The sequence below is a fragment of the Oncorhynchus keta genome, chromosome 31, assembly GCF_023373465.1.
Source record: "Oncorhynchus keta strain PuntledgeMale-10-30-2019 chromosome 31, Oket_V2, whole genome shotgun sequence".
In the NCBI taxonomy this organism is placed as follows: Eukaryota; Metazoa; Chordata; class Actinopteri; order Salmoniformes; family Salmonidae; genus Oncorhynchus; species Oncorhynchus keta.
Window position 1 is genome coordinate 22,512,501 of NC_068451.1, and position 18,767 is coordinate 22,531,267.

At 44.4% G+C, this 18,767-nt stretch overlaps 2 pseudogenes; one reads left to right on the forward strand and one right to left on the reverse strand.

The window, feature by feature from the left end:
• The first annotated feature begins 4 nt into the window (after positions 1-4).
• On the forward strand, positions 5-4,962 carry LOC118380319 (trypsin-3-like; annotated as a pseudogene).
• Positions 4,963-10,974: 6,012 nt separating this feature from the next.
• On the reverse strand, positions 10,975-11,575 carry LOC118383590 (uncharacterized; annotated as a pseudogene).
• Between the last annotated feature and the right edge of the window lie 7,192 nt (positions 11,576-18,767).

Sequence of the window (18,767 nt, forward strand, 5' to 3'; positions counted from 1 at the left end):
AATCATGAAGTACCTTATTCTCCTGGCTCTGTTTGCTGTTGCATGTAAGTCCACCCCTCATCACTGTCAAACGCTCCCTAAAACACTTCTGTGAGCAGGCCTTTCTAATCGACCTGGCCCGGGTATCCTGGAAGGACATTGACCTCATCCCGTCAGTTGAGGATGCCTGGTCATTCTTTAAAAGTAACTTCCTCACCATTTTAGATAAGCATGCTCCGTTCAAAAAATGCAGAACTAAGAACAGATACAGCCCTTGGTTCACTCCAGACCTGACTGCCCTCGACTAGCACAAAAACATCCTGTGGCGGACTGCAATAGCATCGAACAGTCCCCGCGATATGCAACTGTTCAGGGAAGTCAGGAACCAATACACGCAGTCAGTCAGGAAAGCTAAGGCCAGCTACTTCAGGCAGAGGTTTGCATCCTGTAGCTCCAACTCCACAAAGTTCTGGGACACTGAAGTCCATGGAGAACAAGAGCACCTCCTCCCAGCTGCCCACTGCACTGAGGCTAGGTAACACGGTCACCACCGATAAATCCATGATTATCGAAAACTTCAATAAGCATTTCTCAACAGTTGGACATGCCTTCCGCCTGGCTACTCCAACCTCGGCCAACAGCTCCACCCCCCCCGCAGCTCCTCGCCCAAGCCTCTCCAGGTTCTCCTTTAACCAAATCCAGATAGCAGATGTTCTGAAAGAGCTGCAAAACCTGGACCCGTACAAATCAGCTGGGCGTGACAATCTGGACCCTCTATTTCTGAAACTATCCGCCGCCATTGTCGCAACCCCTATTACCAGCCTGTTCAACCTCTCTTTCATATCGTCTGAGATCCCCAAGGATTGGAAAGCTGCCGCAGTCATCCCCCTCTTCAAAGGGGAAGACACCCTGGACCCAAACTGTTATAGACCTATATCCATCCTGCCCTGCCTATCTAAGGTCTTCGAAAGCCAAGTCAACAAACAGGTCACTGACCATCTCGAATCCCACCGTACCTTCTCCGCTGTGCAATCTGGTTTCCGAGCCGGTCACGGGTGCACCTCAGCCACACTCAAGGTACTAAACGATATCATAACCGCCATCGATAAAAGACAGTACTGGAGAGGGTAGCAAGTTTTAAGTTCCTCGGCATACACATCACAGACAAACTGAATTGGTCCACTCACACTGACAGCGTCGTGAAGAAGGCGCAGCAGCGCCTCTTCAACCTCAGGAGGCTGAAGAAATTCGGCTTGTCACCAAAAGCACTCACAAACTTCTACAGATGCACAATCGAGAGCATCCTGGCGGGCTGTATCACCGCCTGGTACGGCAACTGCTCTGCCCTCAACCGTAAGGCTCTCCAGAGGGTAGTGAGGTCTGCACAACGCATCACCGGGGGCAAACTACCTGCCCTCTAGGACACCTACACCACCCGATGTTACAGGAAGGCCATAAAGATCATCAAGGACATCAACCACCCGAACCACTGCCTGTTCACCCCGCTATCATCCAGAAGGCGAGGTCAGTACAGGTGCATCAAAGCTGGGACCGAGAGACTGAAAAACAGCTTCTATCTCAAGGCCATCAGACTGTTAAACAGCCACCACTAACATTGAGTGGCTGCTGCCAACACACTGTCATTGACACTGACCCAACTCCAGCCACTTTAATAATGGGAATTGATGGGAAATTATGTAAATATATCACTAGCCACTTTAAACAATGCTACCTTATATAATGTTACTTACCCTACATTATTCATCTCATATGCATACGTATATACTGTACTCTACATCATCGACTGCATCCTTATGTAATACATGTATCACTAGCCACTTTAACTATGCCACTTTGTTTACTTTGTCTACATACTCATCTCATATGTATATACTGTACTCGATACCATCTACTGTATGCTGCTCTGTACCATCACTCATTCATATATCCTTATGTACATATTCTTTATCCCCTTACACTGTGTATAAGACAGTAGTTTTGGAATTGTTAGTTAGATTACTTGTTGGTTATCACTGCATTGTCGGAACTAGAAGCCCAAGCATTTCGCTACACTCGCATTAACATCTGCTAACCATGTGTATGTGACAAATAACATTTGATTTGATTTGATTTGCAGCCATCTTCATCGACCTTGCCAAGGCCTTCGACTCTGTCAATCACCATATTCTTATCGGCAGACTCAGTAGCCTCGGTTTTTCGGATGACTGCCTTGCCTGGTTCACCAATTACTTTGCAGACAGAGTTCTGTGTGTCAAATCGGAGGGCATGCTGTCCGGTCCTCTGGCAGTCTCTATGAGGGTGCCACAGGGTTCAATTCTCGGGCCGACTCTTTTCTCTGTATATATCATTGATGTTGCTCTTGCTGCGGGCGATTCCCTGATCCACCTCTACGCAGACGACACCATTCTATATACTTTCGGCCCGTCATTGGACACTGTGCTATCTAACCTCCAAACGAGTTTCAATGCCATACAACACTCCTTCCGTGGCCTCCAACTGCTCTTAAACGCTAGTAAAACCAAATGCATGCTTTTCAACCGATCGCTGCCTGCACCCGCATGCCCGACTAGCATCACCACCCTGGATGGTTCCGACCTTGAATATGTGGACATCTATAAGTACCTAGGTGTCTGGCTAGACTGCAAACTCTCCTTCCAGACTCATATCAAACATCTCGAATCGAAAATCAAATCAAGAGTCGGCTTTCTATTCCGCAACAAAGCCTCCTTCACTCACGCCGCCAAGCTTACCCTAGTAAAACTGACTATCCTACCGATCCTCGACTTCGGCGATGTCATCTACAAAATGGCATCCAACACTCTATAATAACTCTACTCAGCAAACTGGATGCAGTCTATCACAGTGCCATCCGTTTTGTCACTAAAGCACCTTATACCACCCACCACTGCGACTTGTATGCTCTAGTCGGCTGGCCCTCGCTACATATTCGTCGCCAGACCCACTGGCTCCAGGTCATCTACAAGTCCATGCTAGGTAAAGCTCCGCCTTATCTCAGTTCACTGGTCACGATGGCAACACCCATCCGTAGCACGCGCTCCAGCAGGTGTATCTCACCGATCATCCCTAAAGCCAACACCTCATTTGGCCGCCTTTCGTTCCAGTACTCTGCTGCCTGTGACTGGAACGAATTGCAAAAATCGCTGAAGTTGGAGACTTTTATCTCCCTCACCAACTTCAAACATCAGCTATCTGAGCAGCTAACCGATCGCTGCTGCTGTACATAGTCTATTGGTAAATAGCCCACCCATTTTCACCTACCTCATTCCCATACTGTTTTATACTGTTTTTATTTATTTACTTTTCTGCTCTTTTGCACACCAATATCTCTACCTGTACATGACCATCTGATCATTTATCACTCCAGTGCTAATCTGCAAAATTGTAATTATTCGCCTACCTCATGCCTTTTGCACACATTGTATATAGACTCCCCTTTTTTTCTACTGTGTTATTGACTTGTTAATTGTTTACTCCATGTGTAACTCTGTGTTGTCTGTTCACACTGCTATGCTTTATCTTGGCCAGATCGCAGTTGCAAATGAGAACTTGTTCTCAACTAGCCTACCTGGTTAAATAAAGGTGAAATAAAATAAATAAAAATACTTGTTGAGAGAAATTGTTTAAGTTCGTATTGGTGTCCATCCTGTGATAATACTCTGAATAGTGAATATTTACTGAACACGGGTACCGTTCTGTTTGCATGAGTTGTATTTCCATGCAATTTGACACTGATTCTTTCTGTCTGTATTTCAGTCGCTGCCCCCATTTATATATATATGTATATATGCCATTTAGCAGACGCTTTTATCCAAAGCGACTTACAGTCATGTGTGCATACATTCTACGTATGGGTGGTCCCGGGGATCGAACCCACTACCCTGGCGTTACAAGCGCCATGCTCTACCAACTGAGCTACAGAAGGACCATTTTACAATGAGGATGACAAGATTGTTGGAGGGTATGATTGCAGAAAGAACTCTGCAACCTACCAGGCATCACTGCAGTCTGGCTACCATTTCTGTGGTGGCTCCCTGATCTCCAGCACATGGGTGGTGTCTGCTGCTCACTGCTACAAGTCGTAAGTACTGATGAAACTTTTTTCAAAAACATTTACCAAAGCCATCTACAGTATGTTCGACATAACTCTATTTGTTCATCTGATTAACCCTCTCTCCCCAGCCACATTCAGGTGTGTCTAGGTGTGTCACAACATTGCCACTGAGCTGTTCAACTCAGTGAAGGTCATCATGCACCCCAGTTACAACAGCCGCAAACTGGACAATGATGTGAAGCTGAACAAGCCTGCCTCCCTGAACAGCTACATGTGCACTGTGGTCATGCCCTGCCGCTCTGCCAGCTCTGGCATCTGCTGGCTGGGGCAACCTACCCAGCAGAGGCTGTGAGTATCATCAACAATATGCCCATAAATACTTTTGGTATTTGTTGTTTATCAAACCAATTACAAATTATATCACTGACCACTCAGAACCAAAGGGAGAATGTTTGATATACTAGCCTTCTACCCCAACCCACTGTTCTGCCTGGAGCTCCCCATGCTGAGCAGCAGCAGCTGCAATAGCACCGACCCTGGACAGATCACCTCCAACATGTTCTGCACTGGATTCATGGAGGGAGGCAAGGACTCTTGCCAGGTACACAGAGTTGAATTCATAGCACACCTTTCTACTGTTGTCCTTTTCATATGATTTGTTAAAAGCTCTCATCTGTTGTGATTAACCAGCATCAACCAATATTGAAAGATGCACGTCTAACCACCTTTCTCTTGCCCCATCTTCATTCTGTCAGGGAGACGCCGGTGGCGGGCAGCTGCAGGGTGCTGTGTCCTGGGGTTACAGCTGTGCCAAGAGGAACGAGCCTGGTGTCTACAACTCCTGGATCAGCAGCACCAAGTCTTCCAACTAATTGATTTTGACTGGAAGAGACATTCTCTAAGACAGAAACACATGATAACTGGTATGAGAAAATAACCACCATCTTTGACTTATTCATTCTTTTAAAGTGCAATATGTGCTTTTAGGAAGGTGTGAAACAGGTATCTGGCTCGTGCTTATTATGTGTAACTTGTAAAGCAAGAGTTGCAGACAACAGCTAAATCGGTTCAATGCTGATTGTCCACTGTCCTATCTGTTTCCTCTCCATGCTAAAATGCAGTTAGCTGGTAAGCTGTTTCCTGGAAACTTGATGACATGTGAATGAACTTCTGTCAGTGGAAATATGATGACTTGTGAACTTGCAACTGCAATAGACATGAGTAGAAAATACTTTTTTTCATCGCTTCATAGGTTAATGGAACTTACCCAAATTTAGTCTTTTCAGCTGCCACTATGGCCTATTAATTGCCTTACGTCCCTAATCTTACTACATTTGCACACACTGTATATTTATTTCACCTTTATTTAACCAGGGAGGCTAGTTGAGAACCAGTTCTCATTTGCAACTGCGACCTGGCCAAGATAAAGCATAGCAGTGTGAACAGACAACACAGAGTTACACATGGAGTAAACAATTAACAAGTCAATAACACAGTAGAAAAAAAAGGGGGAGTCTATATACAATGTGTGCAAAAGGCATGAGGTAGGTGAATAATTACAATTTTGCAGATTAACACTGGAGTAATAAATGATCAGATGGTCATGTACAGGTAGAGATATTGGTGTGCAAAAGAGCAGAAAAGTAAATAAATAAAAACAGTATAAAAACAGTATGGGAATGAGGTAGGTGAAAATGGGTGGGCTATTTACCAATAGACTATGTACAGCTGCAGCGATCGGTTAGCTGCTCAGATAGCTGATGTTTGAAGTTGGTGAGGGAGATAAAAGTCTCCAACTTCAGCGATTTTTGCAGTTCGTTCCAGTCACAGGCAGCAGAGTACTGGAACGAAAGGCGGCCAAATGAGGTGTTGGCTTTAGGGATGATCAGTGAGATACACCTGCTGGAGCGTGTGCTACGGATGGGTGTTGCCATCGTGACCAGTGAACTGAGATAAGGCGGAGCTTTACCGAGCATGGACTTGTAGATGACCTGGAGCCAGTGGGTCTGGCGACGAATATGTAGCGAGGGCCAGCCGACTAGAGCATACAAGTTGCAGTGGTGGGTGGTATAAGGTGCTTTAGTGACAAAACGGATGGCACTGTGATAGACTGCATCCAGTTTGCTGAGTAGAGTGTTTGAAGCCATTTTGTAGATGACATCGCCGAAGTCGAGGATCGGTAGGATAGTCAGTTTTACTAGGGTAAGCTTGGCGGCGTGAGTGAAGGAGGCTTTGTTGCGGAATGGAAAGCCGACTCTTGATTTGATTTTCGATTCGAGATGTTTGATATGAGTCTGGAAGGAGAGTTTGCAGTCTAGCCAGACACCTAGGTACTTATAGATGTCCACATATTCAAGGTCGGAACCATCCAGGGTGGTGATGCTAGTCGGGCATGCGGGTGCAGGCAGCGATCGGTTGAAAGGCATGCATTTGGTTTTACTAGCGTTTAAGAGCAGTTGGAGGCCACGGAAGGAGTGTTGTATGGCATTGAAGCTCGTTTGGAGGTTAGATAGCACAGTGTCCAATGACGGGCCGAAAGTATATAGAATGGTGTCGTCTGCGTAGAGGTGGATCAGGGAATTGCCTGCAGCAAGAGCAACATCATTGATATATACAGAGAAAAGAGTCGGCCCGAGAATTGAACCCTGTGGCACCCCCATAGAGACTGCCAGAGGACCGGACAGCATGCCCTCCGATTTGACACACAGAACTCTGTCTGCAAAGTAATTGGTGAACCAGGCAAGGCAGTCATCCGAAAAACCGAGGCTACTGAGTCTGCCGATAAGAATATGGTGATTGACAGAGTCGAAAGCCTTGGCAAGGTCGATGAAGACGGCTGCACAGTACTGTCTTTTATCGATGGCGGTTATGATATCGTTTAGTACCTTGAGTGTGGCTGAGGTGCACCCGTGACCGGCTCGGAAACCAGATTGCACAGCGGAGAAGGTACGGTGGGATTCGAGATGGTCAGTGACCTGTTTGTTGACTTGGCTTTCGAAGACCTTAGATAGGCAGGGCAGGATGGATATAGGTCTATAACAGTTTGGGTCCAGGGTGTCTCCCCCTTTGAAGAGGGGGATGACTGCGGCAGCTTTCCAATCCTTGGGGATCTCAGACGATATGAAAGAGAGGTTGAACAGGCTGGTAATAGGGGTTGCGACAATGGCGGCGGATAGTTTCAGAAATAGATGGTCCAGATTGTCAAGCCCAGCTGATTTGTATGGGTCCAGGTTTTGCAGCTCTTTCAGAACATCTGCTATCTGGATTTGGGTAAAGGAGAACCTGGAGAGGCTTGGGCGAGGAGCTGTGGGGGGGGCGGAGCTGTTGGCCGAGGTTGGAGTAGCCAGGCGGAAGGCATGGCCAGCCGTTGAGAAATGCTTATTGAAGTTTTCGATAATCATGGATTTATCGGTGGAGACCGTGTTACCTAGCCTCAGTGCAGTGGGCAGCTGGGAGGAGGTGCTCTTGTTCTCCATGGACTTCAGTGTCCCAGAACTTTTTGGAGTTGGAGCTACAGGATGCAAACTTCTGCCTGAAGAAGCTGGCCTTAGCTTTCCTGACTGACTGCGTGTATTGGTTCCTGACTTCCCTGAACAGTTGCATATCACGGGGACTATTCGATGCTATTGCAGTCCGCCATATAGATGTTTCTATTGTGTTATTGACTGTACTTTTGTTTATCCCATGTGTAACTGTTGTTTTGTTGCACTGCTTTGCTTTATCTTGGCCAGGTCGCAGTTGTAAATGAGAATTTATTCTCAACTGGCCTACCTGGTTGAATAAAGTGCAGAATTTTTTGTTCATTTAGTAGAATATTTTGACAGTATGCATACAATTAACCTAAATGTGTCGCTATTCAGCTTAGACAGTTAATGAATAAAGGTTTGTGTTCGTTTGTCTGCTGAGTTAAATTGGTGAACTTCAAATGGCAAATGCCTCTTTGATGAGGTTTAACGAGGTTGGCATCCAAAACAATGTTGCATTACTGCCTCTTACTATACTGGAGTCCAACTCCCTTATACTTTTCTTGAAAAACAAATAAAATACCCTACCATCTAACACTACACTCAAATACCACCACCATACTCCACAATTTAAATCTATTTAGTCCTACCTCAGGCCAACAACTTGAAAGGATGGGACACCACTTAACACACCCTGTAACTCTGATGTCAAGTCTCGCACACCCGAATACCTCTCTGCAGCTGCCACCACTACCTCAATTTTCTGTGACTTACGTTCCATCCCTGCAGTACAGTTGATAACCATTGCTATAAAATGCTACAAATCCAATCTTACTGAAACATCACTTGCTGGCCTATCCCTCTGTACTGGTACAGATCTACTACTCACACCACTCCTCTCAGGATCCCTCCCCTTGACCCATCTTCCACACTGCCTCAGCATATGATAACTTCTGCACTACTCTAACCCTGGAAACCTCAACCTGCTTCTCACAAGGTACATTTCTAATCCCCAGCCCCATAGACACCACTAGAATTAACACATACCGCTACTTTCCACAATACTACACATTCCTTTGTCACATGCCCTTCTGCACACTTCACACCTAGGAACCTTCCTCCTACACACTGCTGCCACATGAGCTTGACACCTGTAATAAAGTAATGCATTCGGCCCAAAAGCTCGTACAGGATAATGTATCCTGACATCCCTGTCGGGCAAAGACAGCATCAAAACTCAAAAGAACAGACAATGACTTCTGTTTCACCACTCCCGCCACCCTGTCTGCGTCACACCAAACGACAACCTTCACAAACACTGGGAATCTTCCCCTTCAGTTCGTCAACATTTACATTCACTGCTACCCCAGTAAATCACTCCTTTCAATGGCACCCCTTCATTGAGAGCAAAGCAATTCACATTTCTTGCCTCCATTCACTTAATGTGGAGAGCCTTCTCCCTCTGACCAGCAGAAACACAAACAATTATCACAGACCACTTATGGTTACCCTTACCGATTCCACAGCACCAAACTGTTTTCACCCACCCTGAAACCACAAATGGATCACCCATAAAGCAAGGGTCAACTTTTAACAAACATGTCACTCCTACAATCACAGACTCATCTTTAATCTGACCCTAGGCCCTGAGAACTTCACCACACCTACCACCTCCGATGCTTCGACCTCATTAACTTCCCTTTCTCCTCCTGTCTTAAGATGGCTCTGCTTACACTTTCTAACATTCTTATTTAACAAACCATCTCCCTTTTCCCGTCATGTTTAACCGACTCAAGCTCATCCTCTTCCGTCCTCCCTCCCTATCTCCCTCTTTTAGACCTCCTCTGCCCTCCATCCCTCCTCCGCATTCAAAGTATTCGTCTCCTTATGATAATACTGCACTTCTCCTGACATACATATTGTTCTTCCCTTATAGCAAATGCCTCACATTCCTATTCCCTTAAACTAGCGCTGGGAACATGTGACAGTGGAATGGTGACGTCAATATTCAGCGACGCTCTACGGTTTGTGTACAATTTCAAGCTTGATGGGGGGGTTACGTTTAGGACAACTGCATCAAATGTGCCTTTGTTTTGTCTTATAATCGGGAGGTGAGTAAAATACGATTTTATCCCACTAAGTGTATTGACATTTTCGAGATTAAAGCTAGCTAACTTGAAGCGCAGTGCTATATCAGCATCACCAGTAATATATGCGGAATGCGCAACCATTGCGGATGTGGTGCAGAAAAAAATGCGCATCGCTGCGACAAAAATGCAATTATAAAGGTGCTAGAAATCATCATCAAGTTGAAATTTATGTTGTAAATTATTTGTCATTTGTGAAACTATTTGGTAACATGTATTATATTTCTCTCTTTTGTAGAATTCCCTCGATCCTCTATTTACTCAAGTGTTTCTGTACTTTTGCATATCTCTGTTGATGGGCACTTTCATATAGTTGTTTTTGCACTAATATAAAGGAATTTAAATTCTAGTTTTCAGAGAGAGTGCATGCCATATTTTACAGTTGATGAACGTCTGCTCCAGGACTTTAGCTGTAGGCTACCTGGTATGAATGAATAATATCGTATGCAAACGAATTATTATTATTATTTTTTTAATTTTACCTTTATTTAACCAGGCAAGTCAGTTAAGAACATATTCTTATTTTCAATGACGGCCTGTTCAGGGGCAGAACGACAGATTTGTACCTTGTCAGCTCGGGGGTTTGAACTCGCAACCTTCCGGTTACTAGTCCAACGCTCTAACCACCAGGCTACGCTGCCGCCCCCCCCCCAATGCACATTATAGTGAATGTTGATCTCAGTACGTCCCTGCACATGATGCTCTCCTAGCGCCCCTATTTTTTTATGTGCCACTTAGTTGTATCCTGTAAACATATGCCTTATGCTGCCCTCACTGAAAGATTAGTTAGTTGTCAGGCAGATAGGCACCGCACTTGTTACCTGCCATCCAAAAGAAGGGCTTCCATGCTGGGACGGTCAGCTCAGGCAAGCCCCAGGCTTCACCAGGCCAGACAGAAGCAAAGCACCAGAGGGAAGGCCAGTTTCACATGCTTCACTGATACAGAACCAGGTAAATCTGAACACTAACAATGAGGTAAAGTCTTAGATTCAAGACTTGTAGGAACATTCAGATAATACATATAAAAACTGCACTTTTTAACCACTGCTTTCTACTATGTCCTCTTGTTTACTGCAGTGGGTGGAGGTGAAGGGTTGGAGAGGGATAGTTTTGAGAAGGATGAGGATAGTGGTGAGCGGGAGGTGGGAGAGGCAGAATGCGAGGGGGCAGAGAGCAGTATGGAGGAAAAGCTGGGTTTAGGACTGGGACTGGGGATAGGACCTCCCCCTAACTCGGAGCGCTGGCTGCCTCCCTCTCCCCTCTACAGCGCCCCTTTCCTCAATGGGACCCCTCAGCCTAGTCCCCAGCCATCACTAGGGGCCCAGCATTGACCATTGGAGGCCCCTCCTCGCGGCTTATGGCTGGAGGACGATTTCCGCGGCGTGGGGGAGACAGCTCTCTCATCCCAGGATTCAGTCCAGTCAGAGATGTAGTACAAACTGGAACCAAACTTCTTCCATACTTCAAGGCAGGTTTGATTCAGCATATTGTACCTTCTCTTTAGATCTGCCTTTTCTTTATCCAGGTTTTTGTTTTGGACCTGTAGCTCGTCTCTCTGTTCAGTCAGGTTGTTGTTGCTGGTTCTATAAACTAACAACCAAACGGACAGTGACTCCATTATAGTAGACAAACAGCACCATGATCCCAGCCAGTAGGAGAAGGCACAGCAGGCCCAGACACGCTGCAGCAACTCTGGAACATCTCCCCTTCGAGCCCTCAGAGCCGTAGTCTTCTGTCTTGGTACCAGAATCATGTCCTTTCAGGGTCTCTGCACTGACAAATATGACCGTAGTCCACTCATCAGAATCACCACAGTCTCGTTCCTCCCTTTTAATGCATTTGGTGCTGTCAATGATACACTCAGACACCATCATGTTATTATCCTCTGTCATTCCAATTCAACTATAATATACACTGTATTCTAATGTGTCTCTGTGCTGCTCTGTGACTGCACTGTACTCACTGTGCTGGAGTTAAGTCCCTAGGCAACAGGAAGACAACAGTGAGACAGGAAATAACAACAGTACCACCCGCCATGCAATTGTTAAAAGTGTTAGAAAATATTCAACTAAGCTGCCACTTAAGTTGTGTGTATGAAAATAAGAATAAGAAAAATGCTGATGCTTGTGTCACTTCAGATGGACATAATTCTTTCCCAGGTAGAGTAACGTCTGAGTGTCAAATATAGGCCTACTGTTCACAGAAGTGCAAATCCTTGAGAAGATCAGATAACGTGGCTGGTGAAGTGGGTATATAACAAGTTTGTCTTCGTGATTGAGTCCTGTGTTGCAGCTAAAAAACACAATCATGAAGTACCTTATTCTCCTGGCTCTGTTTGCTGTTGCATGTAAGTCCTTGCTTTACTTGTTGAGAGAAATTGTTTAAGTTCGTATTGGTGTCCATCCTGTGATAATACTCTGAATAGTGAATATTTACTGAACACGGGTACCCTTCTGTTTGCATGAGTTGTATTTCCATGCAATTTGACACTAATTCTTTCTGTCTGTATTTCAGTCGCTGCCCCCATTTGACAATGAGGATGAAAAGATTGTTGGAGGGTATGATTGCAGAAATAACTGCAACCTACCAGGCATCACTGCAGCCTGGTTACCATTTCTGTGGTGGCTCCCTGATCTCCAGCAGTGTCTGCTGCTCACTGCTACAAGTCGTAAGTGACTGATGAAACCTTCTTCAAAAACATAAACCAAAGCCATCTAGAGTATGTTCGACATAACTGTATTTGTACATCTGATTAACCCTCTCTCCCCAGCCACATTCAGGTATGTCGAGGTGACCACACAACATTGCCGTCAACGAGGGCACTGAGCAGTTCAACTCAGTGAAGGTCAACATGCACCCCAGTTACAACAGCTGCAACCTAGACAACGACGTCAAGCTGAGCAAACATGCCTCCCTGAACAGCTACACGTGCACTGTGGTCATGCCCTGCCACTATGCCAGCTCTGGCACCCGCTGGCTGGGGCAACCTACCCAGCAGAGGCTGTGAGTAGCTGATAGGTAGAAATTCTCTGTTAATTGAATGATTAGAATATTCCGCCTTGAAACATATCATTGTATGGAATTGATTAAAATGTATTAAATCATAATCAATAAATGTGTAGTCCTAGTCAGAATTAGGGTAAAACAATGTCTTTATGGTATTTTAAACACAGACTGTCTGAGCTTGGTGTCGACCTGACAAGAGATTTGGGAGAGAACGGGGAGTACGTCTCAAGGACAAGGTCACTATCTCTGTCGGCTGGGTAGTGAGACAGACAGTGTGTGCGTAGCAGGACATGTGTGTGCGTCTGTTTGTGTGTGTGTGTGTGTGTGTGTGTGTGTGTGTGTGTGTGTGCGCGTATGGCTGTGTGAATGTGTGGGCGTGAGAAGTCAGTGTTTTGTATTCTTGACGGTAGAACGTTCCGTGAATAAACCTTTTTGACTCTTTAACTGGGCCTCCGTCTGTTTCATTCGACCAGGATCTTACAAATTCTGGTTTGCAGACTGAGAGTAACATAATTCAATTGGATGATGTTTTTTATTTATTTTTTATTCATTTATTTATTTCACCTTTATTTAACCAGGTAGGCAAGTTGAGAACAAGTTCTCATTTACAATTGCGACCTGGCCAAGATAAAGCAAAGCAGTTTGACAGATACAACGACACAGAGTTACACATGTCGTAAAACAAACATACAGTCAATAATACAGTATAAACAAGTCTCTATACAATGTGAGCAAATGAGGTGAGAAGGGAGGTAAAGGCAAAAAGGCCATGGTGGCAAAGTAAATACAATATAGCAAGTAAAACACTGGAATGGTAGTTTTGCAATGGAAGAATGTGCAAAGTAGAAATAAAAATAATGGGGTGCAAAGGAGCAAAATAAATAAATTCAATACAGTTGGGAAAGAGGTAGTTGTTTGGGCTAAATTATAGGTGGGCTATGTACAGGTGCAGTAATCTGTAAGATGCTCTGACAGTTGGTGCTTAAAGCTAGTGAGGGAGATAAGTGTTTCCAGTTTCAGAGATTTTTGTAGTTCGTTCCAGTCATTGGCAGCAGAGAACTGGAAGGAGAGGCGGCCAAAGAAAGAATTGGTTTTGGGGGTGACTAAAGAGATATACATTTACATTACATTTAAGTCATTTAGCAGACGCTCTTATCCAGAGCGACTTACAAATTGGTGCATTCACCTTATGACATCCAGTGGAACAGCCACTTTACAATAGTGCATCTAAATCTTTTAAGGGGGGTGAGAAAGATTACTTTATCCTATCCTAGGTATTCCTTAAAGAGGTGGGGTTTCAGGTGTCTCCGGAAGGTGGTGATTGACTCCGCTGTCCTGGCGTCGTGAGGGCGTGTGTTCCACCATTGGGGAGCCAGTGCAGAACAGTTTTGACTGGGCTGAGAGACTGTACTTCCTCAGTGGTAGGGAGGCAGCAGGCCAGAGGTGGATGAACGCAGTGCCCTTGTTTGTGTAGGGCCTGATCAGAGCCTGGAGGTACTGAGGTGCCGTTCCCCTCACAGCTCCGTAGGCAAGCACCATGGTCTTGTAGCGGATGCGAGCTTCAACTGGAAGCCAGTTAGGCAGTGCTGCAGCGGCCAAATAAGAACTCTGGCCAGTTCCATGCAGTGGCTTATTTATTGATTGTATTTATTTAACTTTTATTTAACTACGCAAGTCAGTTAAGAACAAATTCTTATTTACAATGTGGCCTACCCCGGCCAAACCCTAACGACGCTGGGCCAATTGTGCACCGCTCTATGGGACTCCCAATCATGATACAGCCTGGAATCGGACCAAGTGAGCCTCTAGCACTGCCTATGGCCATCCTTTTCATGTGAACCGGGTTAAAAGTGGGTTAAAAAGTGCAAATGATCTTTGTTCTACCCCATGTGCAAATGCAAATTGAACATAACAGCATGCAACTCTTTTCTACAGGACGTACGCTATTTTATAAAAGCACGTTCTGTCTGTATGTTTCAGTAGGCTATTTGTTACTTTGAATAGTCTCATCTACAAATGAACAAAATGAATCACCCTTTTCATTCTTTGTCCACAGTACTTTGCGGCAATGAGGTCTTTTAGCTACATCAATTATATTCCTTCGCCATTGAACATACACAGAGTATCACAGTCCACGCAGAAGGGTTAGGGTCAATGGTAGCCTTAAGAGTAGCCGTCCTTTGATAGCTGGTTTAAACAGGACCTGTAGAATAGCCACGCGTCCAGGGTTTGACAGATGGGCAGTGGCATTGGGGCTGTCACCGCTGCTTGTGCCACTGAGGAGCTATTAAGGACCCCCTTCCTCAATGATGTAGATGAGGCTTGGTCAGGGGAGGCTCAAGGAGGTCAGTTGCTTCTTTGTACCACTGGCCGTTGGGTTGGTGTCAAGGCCCAACTGTCTCAACATCGATTATGGAGCGCGTGCCGGAAAGGGGAAGTGGTCCTTTGTCTAAAAAGCCACAGCAATGATCTCCCAACTCTGACCCCCGCAGTCCCTCTCTAACCCCTATATTTTAGCCAACGCGGCTGCCATGGTTACCGTGACCTCTAAGCGCCTACATCTGTTATCAATTAAATGGACAGGGTTTTCTTCCCTCCCCGCATCATATATACCTACTAAATGCGTCAGCATGCTTCAGTTCGCTGGCAACTAGGAAAAGTCGTTGGCGAACCAAACACGTGTGGCATACTACCTTGAAATACCTTCGCTTGAAAACAATGTAATGGCAATAGTACTGTTTGTCCATTTTGAGTCACCAGCCAGTACACTTCTTTCAAAATAGTCCATATTAATCTAAGATAACGCAAGAAATCTGTCATTGATTTTGACATTTTTGCAGAGGAGATCTTAGTCGTGCAATTTTACATCCAACTAAGATGTTTGGTACAGTATTTCTCAATAATAAAAAAAAAATGTGCATGAAAACGAGTAGTCTCTTGTTGAATGACAACAAAGGCTTTACTGATGAATCCTTACTGTTGACCAATCACCGATGAAGGGGCTTAGACTTCGGCTACTGACTTCAGCTTGTCTCAAGAAAACATTCCGTACAACCGAAAAAAACCCTTACCGCAAATGAACAAAGACGTCACGAAATGTCGTCATAATATATGCACAAACTCTTCCGTGCACGGAAGCCTTAAGATGGAATCAGAAAATAAATTGTGGCTGATTTGGGCCATATTTTAAGAAATATGGAGAGATAACACTGGGGAAACGAGTCCCAGGGTCCTCTGTTTCTAATCCCATGCAAACACCGCCACCTAAATAAAGAATATTAAATATGCAATTGACAAAAATAATTTAGAATCTTAGACCTATGTACAGACTACTCTTTAAGACATTAAACAGTTTATCTTATTCTCCATTGAAAATGTTGGAGTTGGCCCCATATGATTCCTCTTATGAGGACTAGCATAGTCTTGGGAGAGTGAATCGTGCGCCACAGGCCTCCCAGGACTTCTTTGAGGCAGTAACAATCTCCATTCTCACCCTGACTATACTCTGGGCCTAATCACAACTGGCAGGAGGCCACATTGATACCCCTCTCTAACCCATCACAATATCCACAACGGACAAAGGACCCACAATGTTGGCCCGCCTCTTACTTCTACGGTGAGAAAAAGTGAAGGGATTTGTGCATTTTAAATGGATGCATTATGCATGTAGTGGGGTATGGAAACTTTGCATAAAAAAACCTAGAACCATTAATGGTTATTTTACAGGGACAAGCCCAAACAACTCGTATTTTTGTAAATTGGTCTTATAACATTAGTAATATTTCAACATCAAACACTTGCCAACTTAAATAAAGCTTTTTTTTTTATAAATAAAAACACCTCGAATGAAATGTGTAATATTTTACTAGTTCTAAACTGTAATGACAGGATAATTATAATCCACATCTACAGTGATTCAGAAACATTCATGTTACCAGTTTAGGTTACCACCACAAAAACACATTCTGTGGAAGAGGTTGGGAAAAGGTTTTCCAAGAGAGAACCAGACTCCACAAGGGACGTCCAGAATGAAACAGCTATTGATCCAGGTGCCTGCCTGTGTGACCCTAAACAGCCAGGGGTCAAGGAAAAGAAGAAGAGGCCAGAACGGGATAAAACTGAAACACCATTTTGAATCATATCCAAAATGGATGGACCATTGCAGATGTGAGATCCAAAACCACAATAAAGAAAATACTTTGAGCCACCATCTTTTGAGTATGTTAGAACCCTACTATGGTACACATAGATGTGTTATGTGTGTAAGATTAATATATACATTGTTGCTTATCTGATCATATATTTCTGTTTCAGTGAGTACAGTTTAGTGTATACCTTATCCCCATTCGATGTACAGACAGAGTGTGCATATACAAGGCAGGCACTCACCTATCTCCTTTGGAGCGGCGTTTCTGGATGCTCTTGCCTTTGGGTCTCCTCTCGCTGCCCACACAGTGTGTGCCCTCCGGCCCAGTGACTCTCTGGGACTCCAGGCCTTTGGCTGACTTCTTGAAAGTGAACTCGACCGCCTCGCTCTCCTTCAAGCTGCGGAAGCCCTCCATGTGCAGCTTACTCTGATGGACGAACCTGCTGGAGCGTGTGCTACAGGTGGGAGATGCTATGGTGACCAGCGAGCTGAGATAAGGGGGGACTTTACCTAGCAGGGTCTTGTAGATGACATGGAGCCAGTGGGTTTGGCGACGAGTATGAAGCGAGGGCCAGCCAACGGGAGCGTCACAGGTCGCAATGGTGGGTAGTATATGAGGCTTTGGTGACAAAACAGATTGCACTGTGATAGACTGCATCCAATTTGTTGAGTAGGGTATTGGAGGCTATTTTGTAAACGACATCGCCAAAGTCGAGGATTGGTAGGATGGTCAGTTTTACAAGGGTATGTTTGGCAGCATGAGTGAAGGATGCTTTGTTGCGAAATAGGAAGCCAATTCTAGATTTAACTTTGGATTGGAGATGTTTGATATGGGTCTGGAAGGAGAGTTTACAGTCTAACCAGACACCTAAGTATTTGTAGTTGTCCACGTATTCTAAGTCAGAGCCGTCCAGAGTAGTGATGTTGGACAGGCGGGTAGGTGCAGGTAGCGATCGGTTGAAGTATGTACCTGGAGAACATAATTATCTTATCAGTAGTATCAACAATATGCCCATAAATACTTTTGGTATTTGTTGTTAATCAAACAAATGACAAATTATATCACTGACCAGTCAGAACCAAAGGGAGAATGTTTGATATACTAGCCTTCTACCCCAACCCACTGTTCTGCCTGGAGCTCCCCATGCTGAGCAGCAGCAGCTGCAATAGCACCGACCCTGGACAGATCACCTCCAACATGTTCTGCACTGGATTCATGGAGGGAGGCAAGGACTCTTGACAGGTACACAGAGTTGAATTCATAGCACACCTTTCTGCTGTTGTCCTTTTCATTTGATTTGTTAAAAGCTCTCATCTGTTGTGATTAACCAGCATCAACCAATATTGAAAGATGCACCTCTAATAGAGGTCGACCGATTATGATTTTTCAACGCCGATACCGATTATTTGGGCCGATTAAAAAAATAAAAATAAAACATTTGTATTTGTAATAATGACAATTACAACAACACTGAATGAACACTTATTTTAACTTAATATAATACATCAATAAAATCAATTTAGCTTCAAGTAAATAATGAAATATGTTCAATTTGGTTTAAATAATGCAAAAACAAAGCGTTGGAGAAGAAAGTAAAAGTGCAATATGTGCTATGTAAGAGGATGGTTCTGGGAGCATATATACCAAGATGAAGAGGACAATAGGCAAGTTGGAGTGAGATATATATAACATCATTGTGTTTTTTATCCAGAATCACATGTATTTATTTTTAAAGCTGTAGCTTGGAAAATAAAAGGACCAAAGAGTCTGGTCTGCTTCATATTTTCATTTTTGCCATGGAAAAGATATTGCGATACTGGTATCATCACAGCCCTAGAAGATATATATATATATATATAAGTGTTTTCCAGGAGGGCCTTGACTAACTATATACCAAGTTGTTTTTTAATGAAGAAATTACGTGTCACTT